Consider the following 22988-nt stretch of genomic DNA (forward strand, 5'->3'; position numbering starts at 1 on the left):
AAACAAGCTCCTCTGTGGCAAGGTCCCGGGGGTGGATGAGATCTGCCGGGAGTTCCTAAATGCTCTGGATGTTGTGGGGCTGTCTTGGTTTACGTTGCATGGACATCGGGGGGAGTGCCTCTTGATTGGCAGACCGGAGTGGTGGTCCCCCTTTTTAAGAAGTGGGACCAGAAGGTGTGTTCCAATTACATTGGAAGTGTGGCTTTTGTCCCGGCCGCGGTATAATGGTCCTTGAGGGTATGCGTGCCCTCTCCAGGTCAGGGAAGAGATCCTGCCCCAAGTGGAAGAGTTCAAGTTTCTTGGGGTCTTGTTCACGAGTGAGGGGAGGATCGAGTGTGAGATCAACATACAGATTGGTGCAGAGTCTGCTGGAATGTGGACCCTGTATTGGTCTATCGTGGTGGAGAAGGAGCTAAGCCAAAAGGCAAAGCTCTCGATGACCTATGGTCATGAGCTGTGGGTTGTGAACAAAAGAACCACATCTTGGTTACAAGCAGCCGAAATGAGTTATCTCCTCAGGGTATCCGGGCTCTCCCTTAGAGATAGGGTGAGAAGCTTGGTCATCCGAGGGGGACTCAAACCGCTGCTTCTCCGCATGGAGAGGAGCCAAATGAGGAAGCTCGGGCATCTGATTAGGATGCTTCCTGGACGCCTCCGTGATGAGGTGTTCCGGGCATGTCCCACCGGCAGGAGGCCCCGAGGATGACCCAGATCACGCTGGAGAGACTTTGTCTCCCGGCAGGCCTGGGAACGCCGAGGGATCGGAGCAAGAAGACGTGGCTGGGGAGAGGGAAGTCTGGACTTCCCTGCGGAAGTTGCTGCCCCCGCAACCCGACCCCACCAGGCGCTTGTCAACGAGCTCCACCGCCAGGCCTGGCTCCAGAGGGGGGCCCCGGTGAAAACTGATTCCTTATTGTTCATAAGGAGTCTTGTGAGCTGTGCTTTGACTGGAACCTCACCTCTGAAATGATTGTCATGGGTGACCCTACCAGGAGCAAAAACCCCAGACAACTTAACTCCTGGGATCATTGGGACAAGCAAACCCCTCCACCACAATGAGGTGGCGGCTCATGGAGGGGGGCTCTTCTAGTTCTCTATGTAAATATGGCGTTGATTACCGCTGTCTCAACCAAGTTCACAGGGCAAGTTCTCGCGCGATTTACAGCAAAATAACGCTCGGTGGCGAATTGCGGGTCACAACCTAAGCACTGCATTAATCATTATACGCATAAATCACAGAACAATTGTGTTGCAGGCAGCATGTTGATGAAGGCCAGACTTGTCCAATAATTTGTTAGAATAACAAAGCTGGGTCTGAAAGAGTTTTTGAATACAGCTAAGATGAATATAAAAAGCATTGCACTTAGCTGTGCGAACAGTATGCAAGATCATTACTGCAAGTTGTGATACAATCATCCGAACATGTCACAAGAAACTAAGCTACTATGTTCAGGTCTCATTGCTCATTGAGGAGATAATAATAACTGGAAAAGGGATTTCAGCATTCAAATGTCACCATCTCAAATTAAATCGAGCAACTTTGAACACACGATTCACTAAAAACAAGTATTTTTATTTTTGCCAATTATTTACCGATTTAATGGACAACATGACATTGTCATTCTGGTTTAAACGTGCATTTATCTTTTTTCTGCAGCAAAACTGTGAAACAAGTTGTGAAGGCTCTTGATAGTTCAGGGACAGAGTTGTATGATGAGGTTTTTGAGGAGGTAGTTAGGCATCCCGCATGCGGAGTGTAACCTGTCATTTATGAGACTGGTTTGTATCAGTTACCTATATCATTTATGTTATGTTATTTGATGGACATAAACCTCCTTGTTGTTAATGTTTTCCTTCTATCTGCCTCACCTATAATCTTCAGACTCTGTCTCCATTGAGCACTTTGGACCACTAGCCCTTCATCTGATTCTCAAAAAAACAGTCCTCTTTTCAGAGAGTCCTTGTAGTAAACAGAATGTGAGAATTATCACATAATTACCAGAGCAAAACAGGAATGATTTTTTTATTAGGCCCCAAGGAATTAAAGTGTTGACTTGTTAACCATTTGTTTTTGAGATACTTTAAAAAAAAAGAAAACAAATCAATTTTTCAGAAGAGTACCTAATGTTGTCACTAACAATAGCAAATGTATAGCTACGATGTATTCTTAACTTTCTCAATTATTTAACTTATTGCTTGAAGTTGGTGGAATCCATTCTTACCAAGAAACCTGGTGGGGAACTCATATTAAATTAATATAACCGGAGCAAGTCGTTGACAGATGGGACCAGAAGGAAAATGGGGAAGATACATAACTGAGAAGAATGGGTAATTTGTAACTAGTTTTTAGTCGACTTTTAGATAAAGTCAAACCTTAATAATCCATTGCTTACAATTAAATTGTTTTTTTTTTTTTTTTTTAATCTTTCATTTCATCACCGGTTAAAGAAATGTATACTCGAGGAATGGTGAACTTATTCCCCGACCTCAGTGATCTATTGTCCCAGAACGGTTATGTAAGTCACACACAATAATGGCTCTGAAAACGTTTAAGGGATAGTTCAGTATTTTGTCAGATACACCAATCACAATAATGACTGCAGTTTTACGAACAGGCATGTTCACTTAAATTAATAATGCTTGTAGTTTCGAGATCTGTGGGGCATAGATGTGAGCTACTCATTAAACACAATGTAATATAGCTGAATGGTAGAGGTTCTTCCTGCTCTCTGAACTCATCCGATGCGCTTAAAATCTCACTTTTTGTTTATTGTCAATCATTATTCTGGAGCACCTTTACTTGAAAATCTCATTAATGGCGTGTCTGTTTTTGTTATCTCTTCACCACGCAAGGAACATTATTATGACGGCGAGAGTGGCACGGGGTACTCGACCTGTCGGATGAAAACTATTCAGGCATCCCGTGCTGGAGATAGACGATCGTCATTCGAATGTGATGCTTTAATAATATTGGAGACATTTTTAAAAAAGGGTCCAATTAACAAATGCCGGAGGTTGATTTTAACGAATTGGCCCTCGTGCATTTGATGAACCTACTCGCGAAATGGGCAAACGACAAAAATGGCCTCAGAATGCGTCAAAACAGTGTGCATGACAGCAGTGTGTGTTAAAGTGTGCCTGTATTTCCTTATTCTGATATCACGGAACCCGCACCTCCCAACAGGGGCATACCGTTACAAGTGGGGTGGCAATACCAAAATCCCTGTGTGTGTGCGTGCGTGTGGGGGTGTGTCCGTGTATGTTTGCGTGCATGTGCGTGGGTGAGTGCATGTTGTATGAGATGGGGGTGGGGGGTGTTGGTACTGAAGCAAACTTTTTTCTTTTACAAATTAACCTGATCATCTGGAGGTTTGAACACATTTATGAAGCTGCCAAATCGACATACGCTCACTCGTTAGCGATCTGCCTGTCTGTCTGTTTCTGCTATATGGTCCACAAGTGTTCGTCAGTAATTCTCTTTCACATTTTTGGTGGAAAATGTATCGGGACCCCCCCCTATCGTTAGGTCTATATGCATTCAAAATCTTATTTCTCCCATATTGTGCATCAGGAGGACCATCTCATGAAGAAGATGGGCTTGGAGGGACTGCCAGACGAGAGCACCAGTTCCTTCCAGAGGCTGTCCTGAGAGAAGACGAGTTCAAGGTAGCCATCACACTCATAAAATATTCAGCTGATAAGGACACTATCAAGAAGACTGGATAGTGACTTGAAGAACACTTTTTTCTGTACTAAAGAGGTTTTGACATTCAAAGCTCTTCCGCAAAAATTAGGCTGGGCTGAAATACTCCTTTTTTTCATTCTTAAACATTGAAATTCACCCATGTCAAACTAAATGTGCCTTCATCTAGTGGTCCACAGTAGAATAACACCTAAAATAAGCAGTAGAAACATAAATTTTACAACAACAAAAATAGAAAATCCACGAAATAGCAAATTAATTTCAATTAAAAAATATATCAAAAACAAATAAATTATAATAAAAAAGGCTTGAAGTTGTTCATTTCCAGTCCCAATTGAAGCTTAAAGTTAAACTAAACATAAAGTGAAGTGGAATAGTCCTGGGTTAGTAAGATGCTGAACTAATGGTTGTTTTTTTGTCGTGGATAAAGATTCTATACCTTCAAGGATTTTTTTTTTCATATTGCCTGTGGAAATGTGTTGATTCAACGATTGTGTTCAAATATCTGTTGCTTTTAAAACTGCAGCTAGTGATGTTAATGTTAGCATGTAAAAGGTGTTTTCTAATCTATATCTTAGCATGAAGCCAACCGGATTCTCCAAATGCAGAGCAACACCATGTCTCGGTTTAACATTTAGAAAGTGTAATTCCCTCTCTTTCCTCTTCAGTTTGACTCGCAGCATTAATTCAGGTCACACAAAGTGTTCATTCGGTGCACTCTGCTTAATTATATTATTATTCTGTTTTTATAAGGTAAAATACCGTATAGCATGCTACTTTGTAAACCCATTTGTCTAATACCTTGTTTTTTTCTAATATTTGTGAACTTGCAATCTAAAATGTGTTGTTTAATACATTTAATATAATATTTCTATTCATCATATACCCCTACAATCTAGATTTTGGCTCATAATTATGTTTTCCTAAAATAGTTTTTTTGGGGCTGCAATAATTTGTCATTTAAAAGGTATTTCTGATGTCTGCATCTTTTTCTCTGAATATTTTTCCATTTATTTCATATTTATTGTCTTATACCCATGTATCTGTTATCAAGACATCGAATTATTTTTTGTTGTTGTCTATTTTTATTCATTCATCTAATATAGTTGTAGTTATAGTTGTAGTTTTTGTTTGCTGTTTTGTATGTTTAGTCTAAAATTATATATATATATATATATATATATATATATATATATACATATATATATATATATATAAAGAAAAGAAAAAAATCACAATTTTTCCATCTTGTATTTTTTGTTATTTTCCTTCTACATCTAATAGTTTATCAGAATATTTGTGTCTTTTATATCGATGATAGAAAATTCATCGCTTTTTTCACACTGCGAATGGCTTTTGTTTTATTTGCATGCAGTGTTGTATGACATCCAAAATGTCCCACTCTGACTAAACGGCCTTCGTTTGCGCCGCAAGGTTGGACAGAAGGTTTCTGTTCTCCCAGCAAATCAATAGACGGAATAACAGTTTGTTTCAGTCCGCAGAGAGACAGCTGGAGATGGCAATTATCCTGGAGCACTCTGTTGTTTTTCCGCCACTTCTGAGCAACTCTCTCAGCTTGTTTTATCCTCCTCTCAAGAGATAACGGTACAGTCAAGTCGGGAAAAATATACGTGGTGACTTACTATCGCAAACTAACTCTCGCTCCGTGACGACAATGGAAAAATGAACAAAAAGATGAAGCTCGACAAGCTTTTCATGAAGTATAATACAGTCGTTTACTTAAGCTCTGACCTTGTGGAGCTGACTTGGAGTTACCTGTTTTATGGCGACTCGTTAAATTGTGTCACCACGCTACGCATACATGCAATGACGAAATCTAAATTATTTCATAATTTTACTATGCCCGTTTGGTTTGTATATGCGAATCAAATTTGGCACTTATAGGAAAAAAATCACAGGTATTCGGAGAATATATAAATAAATATGTAAATATATATAAATGTAGCCTAAATGACTCTTAAATGGCAGCTTCAAGACAAACTAGCTTCTGTCTTTTCAGGCATGGCTTCGTGTGATTTTTTTGGGGGATCTATTCATTACAAAAATCCCTTCCAAATTTCATATTGCCATATGAAACTGGCTTCAGGTGTTGAAGTTTCAGATAAAATAACTTCCACCTGTTTAATAAACATGCTTCATTAAACTTTGCTGCCGCTCACACGCAATAAAAGTTCAGCCAAGTGTCAAGTATACATAGGTAAAATTTAGTATCATGCAGACGAAATCTCTCGGAAATTGTCTTTGAAAGACCCCGGTAAATGGCCAAAGTCGAACAAAAAAGACAGTTTTTAATCAAAACGGCAGCTAACCAGTGACTTTTCAAGCATGACGTCATGATACTTTATTGTGGGTCTACTTGTGATGGACATGCCTACAAAATTCCATGTTGCTATGTCAAATTGGCTTCATGGGGTAGAATTTTTCAAGAAAACACTTGAGTGGCTATGTAGTGGACAGCGTTTGGGTCAACTAAGTCTGGTAGCACGTGCATTTTGGGACCTTAGCACGAATTTATGAATATTTTGAACGGAAGTGAAGCTTAATCCTCACTTGCTGTGTAAGCTACCAAGTGAAGCAATCGTCACAATCGGAGTTCCTTGACTCACTGCAAACGTAATGCAGCAAAGTTGAACAGGTTGTCCATTCGTACTCTCTCTGAAGTGATTCGAATTAATTTACAGTTCAAGATGGTCCCCTTCATTAATGGCTGAGAAGTTATTGTTTGTGACACCAATCACAGTCATGTTTCATAAAATAAAAAGCAAAACATAGACTCAAAATAGAAGTAAAAAACAGAATAAAATGCGAAGCATTGAGTCATGCTTTTTAGATGTGATTTCAATTAATTTTGCGCCATCACTTGCATCATTCTGGGCAGTAGGTGGGGTACTCCCCGAACTGGTTTCCAGCCAATCACAGGGCACACATCAACAAACATCCGCGCTCACACTCATATCTTGGGGCAATTTAGAGTGTTCAATCAACCTGCCAAGCATGTTTTTGGAATGTGGGAAAAAACCGGAGTACCCGGAGGAAACCCACAAAGGCACGGGGAGAACTTGCAAACTCCACACAGCAAGATTGGAGCCAGAATTGAACCCACAACCTCTGCACTGTGAGGCCATCGTGCTAAGCAGTTGTCCACCGTGCCGCCTGTAAGTTACATGTAACATGTAATATATTACATTTTGGAAGTAACTTGCCCAACTGGTTGTGGACCACACATTGGCAAGGGCAAATGTGTTGAATGAAAATGAAAAATGGTACAAAAATGTGCATTTAACAAAGGCTCAAATGTCAAGTGATCTATAAAGCCTTGGGCCCATCTTAACATAGGTCAACTTAAAAATAACAAAACTCCAACAGAACTCACCTCCAGACAAAAAAAAAACCTCACTCTGCCTATATAGGGGTGCACTAAAATGGAGGTATAACAAAAAAACTAAATTACAAACTTAGTCTAATAAACATACACAGCAAAAGAAAAAAGAAATCACATAGCACAAAAAGATAAGTAAATGCTAAAGTGCATTCAATCCAAATGATCAGAAAGTGCTTCCCAAAAGGAGCTATTAAATAATCATGTCCCACCTCCAGTTATGAGTGATGGTCGGGGGAAGTCAAACCTTTCAGTCTGGTTGTTGCCCCAGAGCGGTGTTGGTAGAAAGCGGCCAACACAAGAGTTGAAAGACGCATTATCAAATTTGATAAAAATTCAAATGTTTGGCATGACTGTTTGGCAGAAATGCTTGAAATTAGACAACAATCAGCCAATATCTCTAGGAGTTTTATTCTGAAGGACACCTCGAAAAATGTAACCCGAAAATGGCCAAAATGGCAGACTTCACTCAATGGAAGGGCATCTCAAGAGTTTTTTGTGTGTCTAATCATGACATGCTTGCCAAATTTTATGCTGCCAAGTAAAACTGGCTTTGGGGAGTGAATTTAAAAAAATAAATAAATAGGGACCAATAGACTTCATTTTAACTGTTCTGCTCCATCCACCTTGCAATGGCAAAAACTCAAATGTATCACAATGTTTTTGTTATCCACCTTTTGTGTTTCAAATTTAGTGGTCATTGAAGTCTGCCTTTGAGGAAACAAATGTTGAAAATTAACCTGAATGGCAGACTTCCTGTGTCTTTTCAGGTTTAATTTAGTGAGACTTTTTCATGGGTCTCCTCATGATAGGCATGCCTGCCAAATTTCATGTTGCTAAGTGAAAGCTGCTTCGGGGGCTCAATTTTTAAAAGGTGCGTGTTTCATGCCCATTAGACCAAGTTTTTAGACAGCCTGGTGTTCAAAGCCGAGGTGGTGATGCGAGACGACGAGGAAAGAAAATCGGATGTGTAAAGCTGACGGATCGCTGCTCAAGTCTAACAAGCAGAGTGAAGCGTGGATTAGCGATCGGCCCATTAGGCACTAAAGGAAAAGAGCTCAGCAGCCAGGCTCGAAGGTTTTGATGTTTTCAAGGAACTTTTGACCAGAGAGACCCCGTTACACAACTGCTGCTGTGAAAAGAAATATTTCTCCCAAAAAGAAACACGCTACAAAGACATTAGATTCAATCAAAACTAATTCCTCTTGTCAAATATTCTACCACGAAAACGGGCCTATTTTTGCTTAAATGACTGACCCCCCGTCAAACAATACTTTTCATGTGATACCTTTTAGTTTTTTTTGCCATCCTTGTCAAAATATTTCTTTAAAAAAATCACCTGCACAGTTAATAAAGTTTTTACGACGGTGAAAGATTATTTCCATTTCTGTGATTTCCTCAGGGAAGAATTACTGGTGAAATGAGTGCGCTAGCCAAGGCTAAGAAGATTAGGCGAGTGCCACCCAAGGCTCGTTGAACAAAGATGTGTCCCGGTGAAATCCATCACACGCTGATGGGCCGACAGCTGCGTGACCTTTCTTTCTGTCGTACCTGACTCATCACCGGTGGCGGCGGGGCCACATGCCACCGGATCGGAACCCCGTACATCTTCCGTGCTAAATACCGTCCTTAACGACACACTAATTGGCTTAGAATGCAAAGAGAGAGGCTGTCGGCGAGGCAAAAGACCACGAAAAGACGATGATGCTGATAATTGCACGGCAGTACAATGTGAGAATCGAGGCACATATTCCACACAACCCACCATAGCGTCGCAAATACAGTACAATATCGTACAGAGAGGATGGGAAACACCAAAGTAGAACTAGTGGCATCTAAAAAAAAAGAAACAGAATGACAATCTTATTACTATTATTATTATACTATGAATTCAACTGGAACCGCATACCTCCACCATGTTTGTTTGTGTGTTTTGTATCATAAGCAGATCCTTTCTTTCCCCAGACATCCGTCATTCCATCACATTGGTTTCATCAGTCCATAAAACTTCTTTGCAAAGTCCAATCTGATCCAAATCACCGAAGCTCATCTGTGAAGCATGTTGGAGGTCATGTCATGGCTCGGGCTTGCATGGCTACTTCTGGAATGGTCTGATTAATCTTTACTGGTGATTTAATTCATGAAAGAATTATGAAGTCCACAAAACCAGTTTGTATGGCAATTTAAATAAAACTTCCAAGCTATTCGGAGAAAAGTTTCATTATGGAACATGATGAATTTTTTACTTTTTAAAGGGCAACTTGGTTTTCCCCCAGTCTTGTTACTTACGCAAAATACATTTTGATTTCTCACCTTGTACATTATAGTGTGTGTAATAGAAATTCTCCAAAAGAGGATGCAACATAGAGCAGGAAACATCCAAAATTTGCAGGCAAGTCACATATAGCGAGGTTATGTACAGTTCAGGTGCCGGCTGAGAGAGGAAGTGGGGAAAAAAAGAGAATAAGTAATGAGATCAGCCAGTGACGGACAATGGAGAGTCCCAGTGGACGGAGATGCAAGGAATCAACGCCATGGAAAATATCAGTCATGTATTTTATTTCCATTTTAAATCGGTTAGATTTTTTCTTGTTTACTCACAAGGACACTGATTACATTTTCACAAAAGAACAGCTGTTTTTCAAAAGATGACGCTTCCGACCTTACTATTGACATAACAACTTGCGACTTTAATAAGAAGCGCTCGCCAGTCCAATGCCAGACAGCCGCAGCATTTTTATGGCGGGCCGCTCGAGGCAGATGGACATATTTGCAAAAAGTATGCTCATACCGGGAGCGAGTAAAATTCAAAATAGAAATGAAATCCACTTTTCAATCTGAGCAAAAGTTCTGCGAGCTGAGATTTTGTGCCATTCGCAGTCTGTTTCCTCTCCTGAATATCTCCACAAGAAAGAGTACGAATTAAAGTGGGCAAATGAGTGATGAAATGAGCTTTCATTAAAAACGGCTTTGGCTCCTGAGAAGGAAGGGGAGGATGACAAGATGGAGGAAAAGGGAGATAATATATGCGCGTTGCCTTTTTGGGCAGCGTCCATCTTTGATGTGGGCGAGTCATTAAAAAATGGGCGAGTTGGCAGCGCTCCTTGCGGGAACCCATTAGAGCGCATCGGCTTTCCGGGGAAGCGCTGCTCTACTCCCCTGGACGCAGTAACCCTCATGAGACCGCCGAGAGAGCTCTCACATGACAGCATGTTAGCATTTCATCCACTCATTCTGTTTTTGAAATAGTACACGTTCATCAGAAATGACTTTGTGAGACATTTTCATCAGGTATGTAAAACCTTATGCAACAAGCAACAATCTGACACACCAGATGTTAGCAAGCCCCCTTTTATCTTCTTAGCATTGTTATCTAGTAGTAAGCATATACGTCATCACCCTAATTGCATGTTTACAATATTAGCAGTTTGTGTTTGGCATTTTATCTACTTTGGTTGATTTTGAGCAATACAATGCTACCTTGCTAAAATTGGTATTAAAGTTTGTCTTTCCAAAAGGATGAAAAATGACAAAACCTACAAAAACAGAAAATGGGACAATGGGCTGAAAACCGGCAATGAAACAGAAACAACTAAGACAAAAATGGTTAAGATAAGATAAGATAAGATAAGATGTCCTTTATTAGTCCCACAATGGGACACGTGACAGCAAAACAGGTGGGAGTGCAAAACACAATTGAACATGGGACAGTAATACATAGAAAACATTTTTTTAACTAACACAATAACACTACACTACACTAACACACTACATAAAATGAAATCAGCCTCAGAGCACTAGTACTGAGGGAAAAAAATCGATTATGTCTCAACCTTAATATCATTTTATCTTTCGCATTAGGGGTGTGCTGAACATGTGTCCAATTTGGACATTTTCTCCATGAAGAAAATGTCACAACTTTGCATCACTTTCCAGCAGCTTTTCACGACTCATTGTACTTTTTTTCGCCGAACATATCCTACGCCGCCTCTCGAAATCCCTCATGTTTATTCGCCGTCTCTTTCAAGTCAGCCTCAGTGTATAGTATCTTTCACGGTGCTGCTATCTCTCGCCTTTCCCCTCTCTCTGTCGTCTCCATCTCAGCCTCCCTAATCTCGCGCTTTACTGCCATCTATCTCTGCTGTTAGCTCAGCCGTCACTCCACGCACTCAAACAAAACCAGCTCCACCGTTTTGCTGCCACTGAAGTCACTGAAGTTAAGCAAGCGCACCTCAGTCGCCTTGAGTCTGACCAATCTTTTGGGGGGAAAATTTGACAGTGACAGACAAGCTACATGTGATGGTATGGGAAGCAGAAGCCACTAAGCAAAGAAGCATTTAGCTGAGCTCAACAATTGGGATAGATGACAAAAACTAAATAATGAATGGTGCAACAAACCAAAATCACAAAATGAAAAATACCATTCAAAAGAATAACAGAAGATTGTTCATGAAAAACAGCTAGAAATGAAACAATGAAGCACAAAACTGAAATCATGAAATGCAAAACATAAAAAATGTTCAAACATGAGTGATTAAAAACAAACAGAAAATGGGGGAAAGTAAAACACAATTAATTTGAAACAGCAAAACAAAACGAAAAAATTAAACGTGAAACAGCAAAATGTGAAAAACAGACAACAGTGAAACAGCAAAACTTAAAAAGACAAAACATCAAAACATTGAACATCAAATAGGTAGTAGGTAATAGATACGTATATAGATAGCGTGACAGAATGGCAGACGGATTGTAAAGACTGGCAGACAGACAGACCAAAACATGAAACAGCGACATTAGAAATCGAAAACAACATAACATGAAAAACGGGATAAAACAACACCGCGTAAAACAACGCTGAGTAAAATGCAGCGTAAAAAGCAACACCGCGTAAAACAACACTGAGTACAACAATGTAGCATAAAACAGCTGCGTAAAACGAACATCAAACAGCCTTCAAGGCCTTCTCTGCTGGCTTAATATATATGTATATATATATATATATATATATATATATATATATATATATATATATATATATATATATATATATATATATATATATATATATATATATATGTATATATATATACATGTATGTGTGTGTGTGTGTATGTATTGTGCGTATATATTGTTGCGTATATGCCACATGTGGACCACAGATCCACGTCTCAGAAACAAGAACCAGCCAGACCGCCTCACCATGTCTGCTCAGTATAGAGCAGATCAGATGGGGGTCCCTACAAAGTGACTTGGCAATGACTTTCCAGACCCTAAATTTATCAACAGACTTCTGATAAGGGACACGCTTCGTCACCTTCAGCAGACACGGGTTGTGTATTCAAGATGCCGTCAACGTAGACAGTTTGGCATCTGCCAAAGCGGTGACAGTGGGGGGTCAGCTTCCACCAACTTGGCAGGCTGGCCAAAGACTGATCCCAAGAGGTCTACATAAAAACTGCAGCTACAGGTTCTTGTGCAGGATTATCTCCCAAAACCACATTGAAATGAAATACAGTGAACCCTCGCTACTTCGCGCTTCACCTTTCGCGGCTTCAGTGCTTCGCGGATCTAAAAAATATTCGGGGCATTGTAGTTTCGCCGAGCGGCACGAGGGGGCGCTGGAGCGGTTAGACGGCCGGCGTGCGCCGAGGAGGAGAGTGGACGAAGAAGAGAGTGGACGAAGAAGAGCACGTTCCCCCGGGCACGATTTGGGGCGACGTTTCGCGCGGTTCGGACCGTACCAGAGCTCCGGAGGAGGCTGGCCGGCGTGCGTGGCAGTTAAGCCGTAGAGGAACATATTTTTTTATTTTTTTTTTTTAAGCATTTTTGAAGGTGCGCCGCTACTTCGCGGATTTTCAGTTTTCGCGGGTGGTCTCGGTCCCCATTAACCGCGATAACCGAGGGTTCACTGTATATTTGAATGGATGCCTGTGTATCAGTTACTCTGTTTATCCTGCTCACTCCACATTGATAAATCTGTTAGGTAATGAAAGTATTTTTCTGGTCATGTTGTGATGTAACAGGATAGAAGTTGTCCTAATTGTCTTAATTGCCTAGACTTCGGACTTGGTTCAATATGAGATTTGATGCAAGTTAGAAATTGTGAAATGCATAAAGGTTGAAAAGAATAATTCAATAAAATCAAATTTTCACTTGAAATCTGAAGCTGAGGGGAGCGGATAGTTCATACCTCGACCTGTCCCCAGCAGATAAAAGGCCTCGCCTTTGTCTTTGACTCTCTCTCTCTTCACTCATGACGCTCGCTCTCTTCAACATAAGACTCGCTGTCTTCACCCCAAACTCTCTCTCTCCAACTCTTCAAGATCGCCCCAGAGAACAAACTCTGGAGGGCGTTTTGGCTCCCAAATTTCATTTTTGTGAACTTTTGGTGTTTTGGGATTTTCCCAATAGCTCTGACCGTGGAGTGGCAACTAGCTTGAGTACTGGTTCCTCACCCACAATCACGCACATGGCAGGTGAAGCCGTGAAAATCGGCTTTTGTGGGTGCACGCTGAGGCCACAAGCCCGCACCGCTCCATCCTTGATCGCACAAAGTCACGTGAAACCCCACCAAGCTTTTCCTGTCCAACTGCCAAGTTTGTTCTTCTTTGGTTGCTCTCTTTTTCAACACACGAGACCCTGCTCAACAGACGTAAGTGACGACATATGGGCTACTCCCTTGGCTTTTAGTTGGTGCATACAAATTTGTAATTGAACACTAGCAAACTTTGTGCATTCCAAAAAGTCACACACCGTCACTATTGTCATCACTACACTTTCTTACGCTCATCTATTATATGTGCATTTTGTCCTTCACCGCTTATTCATTTCCGATTTTTGTTTTAACAAACATTGTCCATATACAGAAGTCAAGCGTGAATTGGATGTGTTTGGAACTACGTACAGTCCTCTATTTTGGAAAAAGAGAACTCGCCACTTATTTTATTGTTACCGCCTTCAGATTTAAAGGCTGATTTAACGAGATTTTTCGCCAATTATCCTCTATATACCATTATTTGACGTGGTGCCCCTAGAGGCGAGCGGGAGTAATGCAGACACACACACACTGTGGCGCACACATATAACAAGCTGAACAACAGCAATATCTTGGCACTGTAAAATGACAAACTTATTCACTGCATTTGACTGCTACGAGTGATCTTTTACACAAAGATGATACCTGACATGTTTGTCAACCAGTCTTTTTAAGCCTCCCCCCCATCCCGCCGCATCAGCTAAGAGGATGACGATGATTGGTAATGTCATCCCTTTTGGCTTTGCCTAATTATACGGCCGAGTGCCCGAACCCAACATTCACCGGATATTAGCAACACACACATATGCACAGAGTGTTCTTGTGTGTGTTCCCTCTGTGGGAGTTTGATAGCTTTGCGCTTGAATAGCAGATCAGTGTTTACCCGCCTTACCTCGCTGCTGCTTAATTGCAGTAACGAAGGCTTGCTTTGCTCATGTATTTAGCTGGGAAGAAAAAGACTTGAGCACTCCTCCACAAGCCTGCTCAGATAGCATATACTCCCGGGGAAAAAAGAAGGTAGAATTACAATAAATTTAACTCACTTGACCTTCTACTGCAGACAAACTATGTATAAAACAAGACAATTTGTCGTGGCCTTTGTTTCAATCACAGAATTAATATTCAAGTTAGTCTTTGAAGGACTTTATCACATGTCTCAGCTCCTTCTTTACCTTGAAAGACCGAAACAGCGTCCTCAACTACTGACACCTACAGGACATGAATTAAACAGCAAACCGTGATTTTGGCCTCTTACCTTGTAGACGACACGTGAAGCTCGCGTCCACGCCAGCCAGGACGTGACTAACACCTGTGGGAGAAAGGAGAAAAATCAAGAGAATGCCACATTTTGGCATATTCTATTTTTACAGTGATTTTGCAGCAGAGTGTCGCCTGTGATCAAGACGGTGCTTTATTGTCTTATTTATCCCAGCTTGTTAGTGCCGGCATCTTTACGATGGCACCCTGGCCCGCCGCCCGGCCTTCAAGTCCGCATCCAGCCATCGTCCTCTCTTCCAGAACGCGGTTAAGCTAATGACAGACGGCCAGCCCGTGTCGCACGTTGTATACATTCCCCTAATTAAGTGTTGCTTTTAACGTCCAAATATGTGCTTTGTCCTCAGACTACCTTCAGTGTTCCGAGACGCTCGTCCACTAACCCCCGTGTTCCCATTTTGAAGTCTTAATCACAAAGTTGCAGTTGTTTACTCAGAAGTGGACGCTTGACACAACCTCGGGCAATAAACAACAGGCTGCTTCACCGAACCTAACAGCTACTGTCACACCTATAAACACTGACCTGCCGGGTGGGGTGATCAAAAAATAAATAATTGTTTACTGGTACTCGGAGAACAGGACATTTAAAAAAAATAACCTTGGGTGATTAGCAGCATGCTGTTTCATGAGGGTGTTCCGAGATGAATGCTCTCCTGAAGAGCTACCTTGTGATCACAAAACGATGAATCATTTACTCGGAACAGGACATTAAAAACAAACTTGGGCATTGTGTTAAATATTGCAGGTCTGCGGACCACATGCTGCTGGACGTACCGAGGACTAAGCGCAGCCTCACGAGGGATCCTGCCTTTTCTGTTGCCTGGTCCTTCTTTATGGAATGACCTCCCATTACATGTTAGGCAAGCCCCCTCTCTGTCCATTTTTAAAACCCGTTTGAAAACACATTTTTCTCTTTAGCTTTCGACTCAACATGAGACTATTACATTAACGGCTTGACTAAAATCAATTACATTTCACACGGTGTTCTGTAAAATTTGGAACTTGGACGTGTCCAACTTGAGACTACGAAATGTGGTCAAGGTCTTCCAACTAGCATAATTACTGTCAAACTCACATTAAATGGTAAGCCACTTTATTAGAACAAACATTCAATTGTTTAAAAGATTTTTTTACTTACTTTTGTGCATTTTTACTGGCATCTGTACTACAGATGAAAATTAGCCTACTGAGCTACATGTTATTTTTCACACGGTCACTCCAAAATAATCCATCCTAGCATTAAGATGTAAGGACGAGACTCCCAAAGGACAGCTGACAATTGTGTTGCCAACTGATGTTAAAACCTGACTCTCTCCCACATTTGTAGCCAATTGAACACTCCGGGGACTGTCGTACATCAAACCCGTTTAAGAGTTACAAGACAGCCAATCTGATTACATTTGACTCTTCCCTTTTAAGTGGCGGAATGTCAAAGATGACAAGTTAACAAAGGTCCGTCCAATAAAACGGGGTGACTCACGAGTTAAATCTGACCTTTTTATTTATTTTTTTTTCCCAGCTGGTGCTCAGAACACGGACGGAGCCTCTTAGATCACCGTTTCACATGCTAGCCAAGGATAAGTTGAGCTGACAGGCTGGGTAGCAGGAAGAGTCACATTGTAATGACACATTGCAGAAATAACTGATGTGGGTCCCGTGTTAGCGCAGATTGTAGCTTGTTTTATTCAGCTGGAATATCATTTTATCACAACAAAGATTTTATGGTAAGTCATATAAAATTACTGATATGTTGCGCTAAAACACAAGAATGAAAACTCAAAATGTTGGCAATATAGCATCAGGCACCTGTCTCGTTTACTGAATGTGGTTCATATTTGGTAGCAACTGGATAAAAAAATCTTTGAGGAGTTTGTCTTTGAAGGACACGTGGGGGGGGATGGCCAAAATGGGTCTGAAATGGGCAATTAAAAGTAAAATGACACACATCCTCTTTCTTTTCGGGTATGACCTTACGACACTTTTGTGTGGGTCTACTTATGACAGGCATGCCTACTAACATACATGTAGATTAGTAAAATTTACCATATAGGGCGCTCTTAAAAGTCCCAAATCTTCCCCAAAACAAATGTGGCGCCTTGTAGTGCAACACGTCCATATGGCATCGCTCTCTCTCTCTCTCTCTCTCTCTCTCTCTGCAAGGGAAAGCTGAACGAAAGGGATTTGAAACCATGACTCTAAGGAGTGTGGTGACCAGTGACATCCATCCCCTGACTAATCAATTGGATGCGCTGCCATGACATCTCTGACTGGTCTGACCTGAAGTGCTGCTACTAACAGCTATCAGCATGTTGCATGTGTGAGCTAGCATGCGCGAGCTAGCATGCGCGAGCGAGCTAACACTAGGTGCGCCCAGTCTAAGTATTAAACACAGAAATAGCACCCTCAACTGCGTGAAAATACGGTACTTCAGGGACTGAACCTATGAAATTGGTCGCAATCTGAGATACTCAATAGAAGTTGAGTCTTTGACGGGTCCTTAGAAAAAAAAATGACCAAAGGGATTCAAAATTGACCACCTCAAACCAAAAGAGCTGACTTCCTGTGTCTGTTCACGCATGACTTCTTCAGACTTTTTTGGAGGTCTACTCATGATCTGTAAGACTACTGAATTGCTGCTTAATGAAACTGCTTTCAGGGGGCAGAATTTAGAATAATTCCAGGGCAGGAAGGCGGTGCGAGCATTGAAGAAGCCCTGGAACTCACCCTAAAAATGACGGCTTCAAAACAAAATGGCAGATCTCTTTTGCATTTTCTGGCATGGCTTCTTGAGACTTTTTTTTTTGCAGTTGAATCTGTGATCCAAATGGATAAGAAATGATTTTTTTTCCCTAAAAGAAATCAACAAAATCCTTAACACTTTCAGTGGAGTTCATGGCAAGTCATCAATCCTGCCATGTGCCGCTCACATGCAATGAAAATTCAAATGTTTGACAATTTAGGGATTGCTCTTCAGTCAAGTATATGGCTGGCGTCGGGCAAAATCGTTGTACCTCCAAAATCATAAATTTTCAGGAGACACCCAAAATGACATGTTGGTTCAACCATGAACATTACATTACAACATTACATCTTCGAAGAGTTCAAGCCATTTTCAACACTTTGTGTTTCCTACACTTTAGTAACCGATGCACAACGGTGGCATTGTGTTGTGTTTTTCATATGCCGTGCACCCGAGTGCCTTATATGTAACTATGACATCAGGCGTATCAAATGTGAAGTTCAAGTTGATTTTATTTCACACTAAAAACCAAGAAAAACTTTCCTCTGGGAGGTTGTCATAATTTATGTATGGAAGTGTTAAAGGACATCGACCAAACACACGCACACACAGATGCACACAAAGTGTAATGGCAGTTCATTATGTCCTTATTTGGTTTGATTCTGCAGCACCACGCATCAAACAGTCACTTCATTAAAAGCTAACCTGGGAGGCCTGAAAGAGAACACGCAGGGCGCAGCTGGCTGGTTGTCAGCGACCGATCGGATCAAAGGAGCCTTCATGTGAAAGGCGAGATCGTTCCGGAGATTTGTTTTTGGAGAAAAAGAAAGAAAGAAAGAAAAAAGAGAAAGTAAGGCACAAAAAGAAAGAATGGCAGGCCTCTGATCTTTTCTCTGATCGACAATACTTTCTTCTTGCATCCCCTTCTGCCGTTTTTGGAGTCCTGGCAGACTTTCTCCGGCAGCCAACCGGCTCGGGGAGCGAGAAGGAGTCTGGATACCAAATGAATTCCCATTAGGGCGACAAGCTTTGAGATGGTAATCAAAGATTGATCGGGAGGGCGATAAGCGCGCCACTGACGCTATCCCAGCCACATCTTGATTGTTCACTGTAGGAGGGAGTTTGAAAGCAGACAAACTTCTTATCTTTTTTTCCCATCTCAGTGGGAAAAAAAATCAGAAAGGCAAACATCCACCTGTAGTTTGGGATTACAGGGATTGAATCCTAATGGAACCGATTACAAAGATGGAGTGATAAAAGAGGAGAAACAAATAAAAGGAGGCTTTCGTTGTTTTGTTGAAATTCAAATCAGTGGAAAATGCTATTCACAAGCTTTTTTTTTCAGTTTGGTGTCAACATTGCGCAACAACGGTGGACGGCTTGCCCCAAAATGTCTCATGGTATAGAATGGGGTGATTTTGTGCAAACTGTCACTACCAGGGTCCTTGTAGGACATAAAATAAGAAAATGTTTGGTTCCTGGAGTGGATTCCCAGTGAAGCAAGCGGAAAGTATTGGGAGTGACCAAAATACAAAAACAGATGACTGAATGAACATATTGGAATAGCTTGAGCTGGAGGATTTTCTTCTGTCTACCGTCTTCTCGCCCACATCTGGACAACAACGTAATGTGTTACTTTGTTGGAGCAGATGGAAAATAAACCCCTAACCCCACCCTCTTCCCACCTTGAAAAAAAAAAAAATTGAAAAAAGTTGCAAGTTGGCTACCCCGAGATGCGAAGCGACACCTTCACCCGCCGCCATCTGCTTGCGCTTGAATTCGCAAAAAAAAAAAAAAAAAAAGACAAAGAAAAGAGGAGCAGTGCCAAAAGTTATGATGATCTCTTTCATTAATGCTCGAAGCGCTTTAGTGATGTGCAACAAATAGCCAGCGACAGTAGAAGAACAGGATTTCAACAATCAGGTCACGTCCAGTCAGCAGAGACGACAAGGGCTTTGCTTAAAAGGCAGCCAATCAGGGGCGGCCATGAAAAATGCAAAAGCGGCAAAAAAAAAAAAAAAAAATTAAAAAATCTTCTTTTTGATGGTGAGCGTATGAGGAGCATCTGGAGTGACATCTGCGATGATGAACCTTGACAACACAGACATGCACATACCATTTAGGGATTTGCATCCCTCATCCTAAAAACACCAACATTAAGTTCACTTTAGGCTCTTGAATTTCAAAAAAGATGTCAGAGTCGATCCGTTTCTGTCATGCCATGCTAACTGTGTTTTCCCAGCTGAGTGGGGGCGTTTCCTCCAGCGCTCGTTCCTGGTTGGTGTCGTCATGGCCGCAGAGACGCGCCCACCAGCCCCGCACCTGTCTCTTGTCAACTCGCTGATTATGTCTACTCTGCGTCGGAATATTCTCCTGCATTGCTCATGTTCATGATCCAAGTGGTGAATTATAGTCTTCTCGTACTGCATTCTGCGTATGGTGTTTTGGTTCATGTTTCTCCATTTCTGCTAAGGTTCTGCTCGTTTTGGTTCTCGTTCATCCCAATTGTTTTTTTTCTTGCCCTTCTGCGGTAAGCAATTTATGTTTGTTGTATCCCTTGCCTTCTGCAAGCGCTTTTTGTTCCGCCGTCAGTTTATTTTGGTTCCCTGGTGTGAGTTTGTCCACCAGCGATTTTCGTTTTGATCTTTGCCGGTGTCGCGTTTGATTATTGATATAGACATATAGATTAACTGTGCTTTCCTTTGTAATAATAAATACCTCTGTTAAATTATATCTCTCTGTGTCTGCGCTTAAAGAGTCCCGCTACTATTTTCCAGTGGTCCCTGGAAAATACCTTAACAGTTTCCTGTTTTCAAAATTAGGTAAGAAGCAGGTTAAAAGTACGATCACACCGGAAGCAAAGACTACGACAAGTTCAAATACTTCCTGTTTTCTGTCTTTTTCTGTCACATTCTCAAACAAAACAGTGCTGCCATCTTGTGGTTGACAGTGGAATGACAGACAACATAAAGGGGAGGCAGAACAAAATAGTAAACAGTATTCCAATACTCCAATTTGTCTTAAAAACATGTTAGGCTCGAATCTAAATTGTCTTTGATGTTTCTAAAACACATGCACCAGGTATGTTGAAGGCTAAATTGTGTTGTTATTGGTTACAAAGTAGCTTTGGTGAACTAGCCTTGAAAATTGCAAAAACACAAGTCTGTTGAAGATTCACTTGTCTGCGGTTTCCGAAAACACGTTAGCTCTTTTGAAGACTCTAAATTGTCTTGGATGCTTATAAGAACATGTATGCTAATGACAAACTTGCAACGTTCATGAAGACTCAAAAAGGGTTTTGATGTTTTGAAAACTAGCATGTTCATTGCAGACTTTTTTTGGTGTTCATAGTCACGTGAGGATAATTAAACACAAAATTACATTTGATGTTTACAAAATTAAGTACGCAAAATTCAATGAAGACTTAAATCAAGTGTGATGTGCGCTTGACCCACCGTATTTTGAGTAATAAATCTATTTTATGAATACTCGCGTTAGTTTTTTTAACGCAAACGTTCAAGAGTCATAGTTAAACCCATACCAACGCCCTAACAACAGAAGTGCTTTTGTTCGTCCATCTAAGGTATTCTTCGGGAATGATGTCATTCGCAGAACGAGTCACCTGTCGCCATTGTATTGCATTGTTAATAGACCGGTGTGCTGCGCAATTGCCATTGTTTTTTGCCTCGGCGCTGTGTGGCGGTGCATTGTTCGCTTTCTGAGAAGCATCTGTTTGAGTGGCCAAAACCCAAAAATAGGGCACCTAAATGGAGCGATTTCATTCTGGCAAAAAGAGGGAATTTCAAACCAGTGTTGACGAGTGTTCAAGCACTGTGAAGATCTGTTTTCTCAAGCGTTTTGCTTATGATTGAGGGTTCGCAAAAAGGTAGGTGTGATTACAATCCATTTTGAGAAATGTCTGGTGTGTTGCATTTATTGTGTCAGCTTGTGTGTGAATAACGACTGTGATGTATGTATGTGGAATGCCCATTTGCTCAATGAGGACTCTGTGTGAACAAGGAGCCGAGGAGAACGAGTGTGCGGGTGTTAAGTAGAGAGTTGACCAGCAAGTGTGTATCTGTACCTTAAATACCGTACTAATAACAACGAAGGAAACCAACCCACTATAACCTGTGGTCTCAGTACTAGCAGAATAAATGGACCTAATCTCACCGTGCGTACAGCACGTCAGAGCATCAAATTTAAAATGATTATGCAAAGCTAATAACCCCAGCCTATATATCTTACAATTCTTCCAGTGTCTATGAGTCTAGTCTCCACTCCATGTCCTGTGTTGTGCCAAAATGTCTTACCCGTGCGAATTGTCCTACCAGCGGCTGATTTGACTGCCGCACAATATTCTCGGTCTCCTGAGCATCTGGCTCGTACATGGATGGTCCAGCGAACATAATGCCAACAAGCTCCTCTTCCTCCAACACTTCACATACCTGGATCCCCTCAGGTACGTTTGAGATTTCACTTTATGAGTCAATTTCCGACTGGCTTAATACACATTCTATGTTGAGCTCTGCCATAGTTCCCCATTTGGTATGACGTCACACTTTCAGGTTTGTCCCTTGCATTAATCTCACACGGGAAAATGATCATTTTGTCAAATATACCCAAAAATGTTTTTAATGCTTTATTATTCGCGTATTAATGTGTAATTACTTTACTTTTGACATAAAATATTTGATTTGCCATTTTCTGAACTTACTTTACACTACGTCTTTCACCATATTGGACAAACAGTTATGTTATGATCGTGAAGACTCAAAAATGTCTGATATTTTGTTAATACATATGTTAGTTTTATGAATAGCACTGTCTGGTGTTTATAAAAAGATGTGAGGTTAGTTGAAGACTGTAAATTGTCTTTAATGTTTACAAAAAACACATACGCTAATTTCATTTAAGACTAAATCATTTGTGGCAAACTTTACGTTCATGATTATTCTAAATGTTTTTTGAAGTTTTTGGAACTAACATGTTGGGTTCATTGAAGACTGTCTTTGATGTTCCTAAAGAACACATAAGTGAGGTTAATAGAAGACTAAATTGTCCACAAAAAACACGTATGCTAAGTTCAATGAAGACTGAACCGTTTTTGACAGTTATTTTAATGATGATGCTAAATTGTCTTTGATGTTTTTGTAAACTAGTAAATGAAGTTAAATGAAGAGTTTCTCTGGTTTTTATAAAAACACAAACAATGTTTATCGAAGACTTGTCTTGTTAATTATCTTTGAAATATACAAAAACATACACTAAGTTCATTGAAGACAAAACCATTTTTGACAAGTTACGTTCATGAAATTGTCTTTGATGTTTCCAC

General features: G+C 40.9%; 1 protein-coding gene across 1 annotated transcript in view; it reads right to left on the reverse strand.

Annotated features, from left to right (window-relative positions):
• The window catches only part of LOC148331800 (protein phosphatase 1 regulatory subunit 29-like), a 134735-nt gene that overhangs the window by 46679 nt on the left and 65068 nt on the right, over positions 1 to 22988 (reverse strand). Inside the window, exon 4 of the mRNA XM_088303802.1 lies at positions 14894 to 14947. The gene's annotated coding sequence lies outside the window, so the exon portion shown is untranslated. The remainder of the gene's footprint in view (positions 1 to 14893; positions 14948 to 22988) is intronic.

Source organism: Idiotropiscis lumnitzeri, chromosome 8 (genome assembly GCF_059441095.1).
Source record: "Idiotropiscis lumnitzeri isolate Australia: NSW breed Sydney's pygmy pipehorse chromosome 8, RoL_Ilum_1.0, whole genome shotgun sequence".
In the NCBI taxonomy this organism is placed as follows: Eukaryota; Metazoa; Chordata; class Actinopteri; order Syngnathiformes; family Syngnathidae; genus Idiotropiscis; species Idiotropiscis lumnitzeri.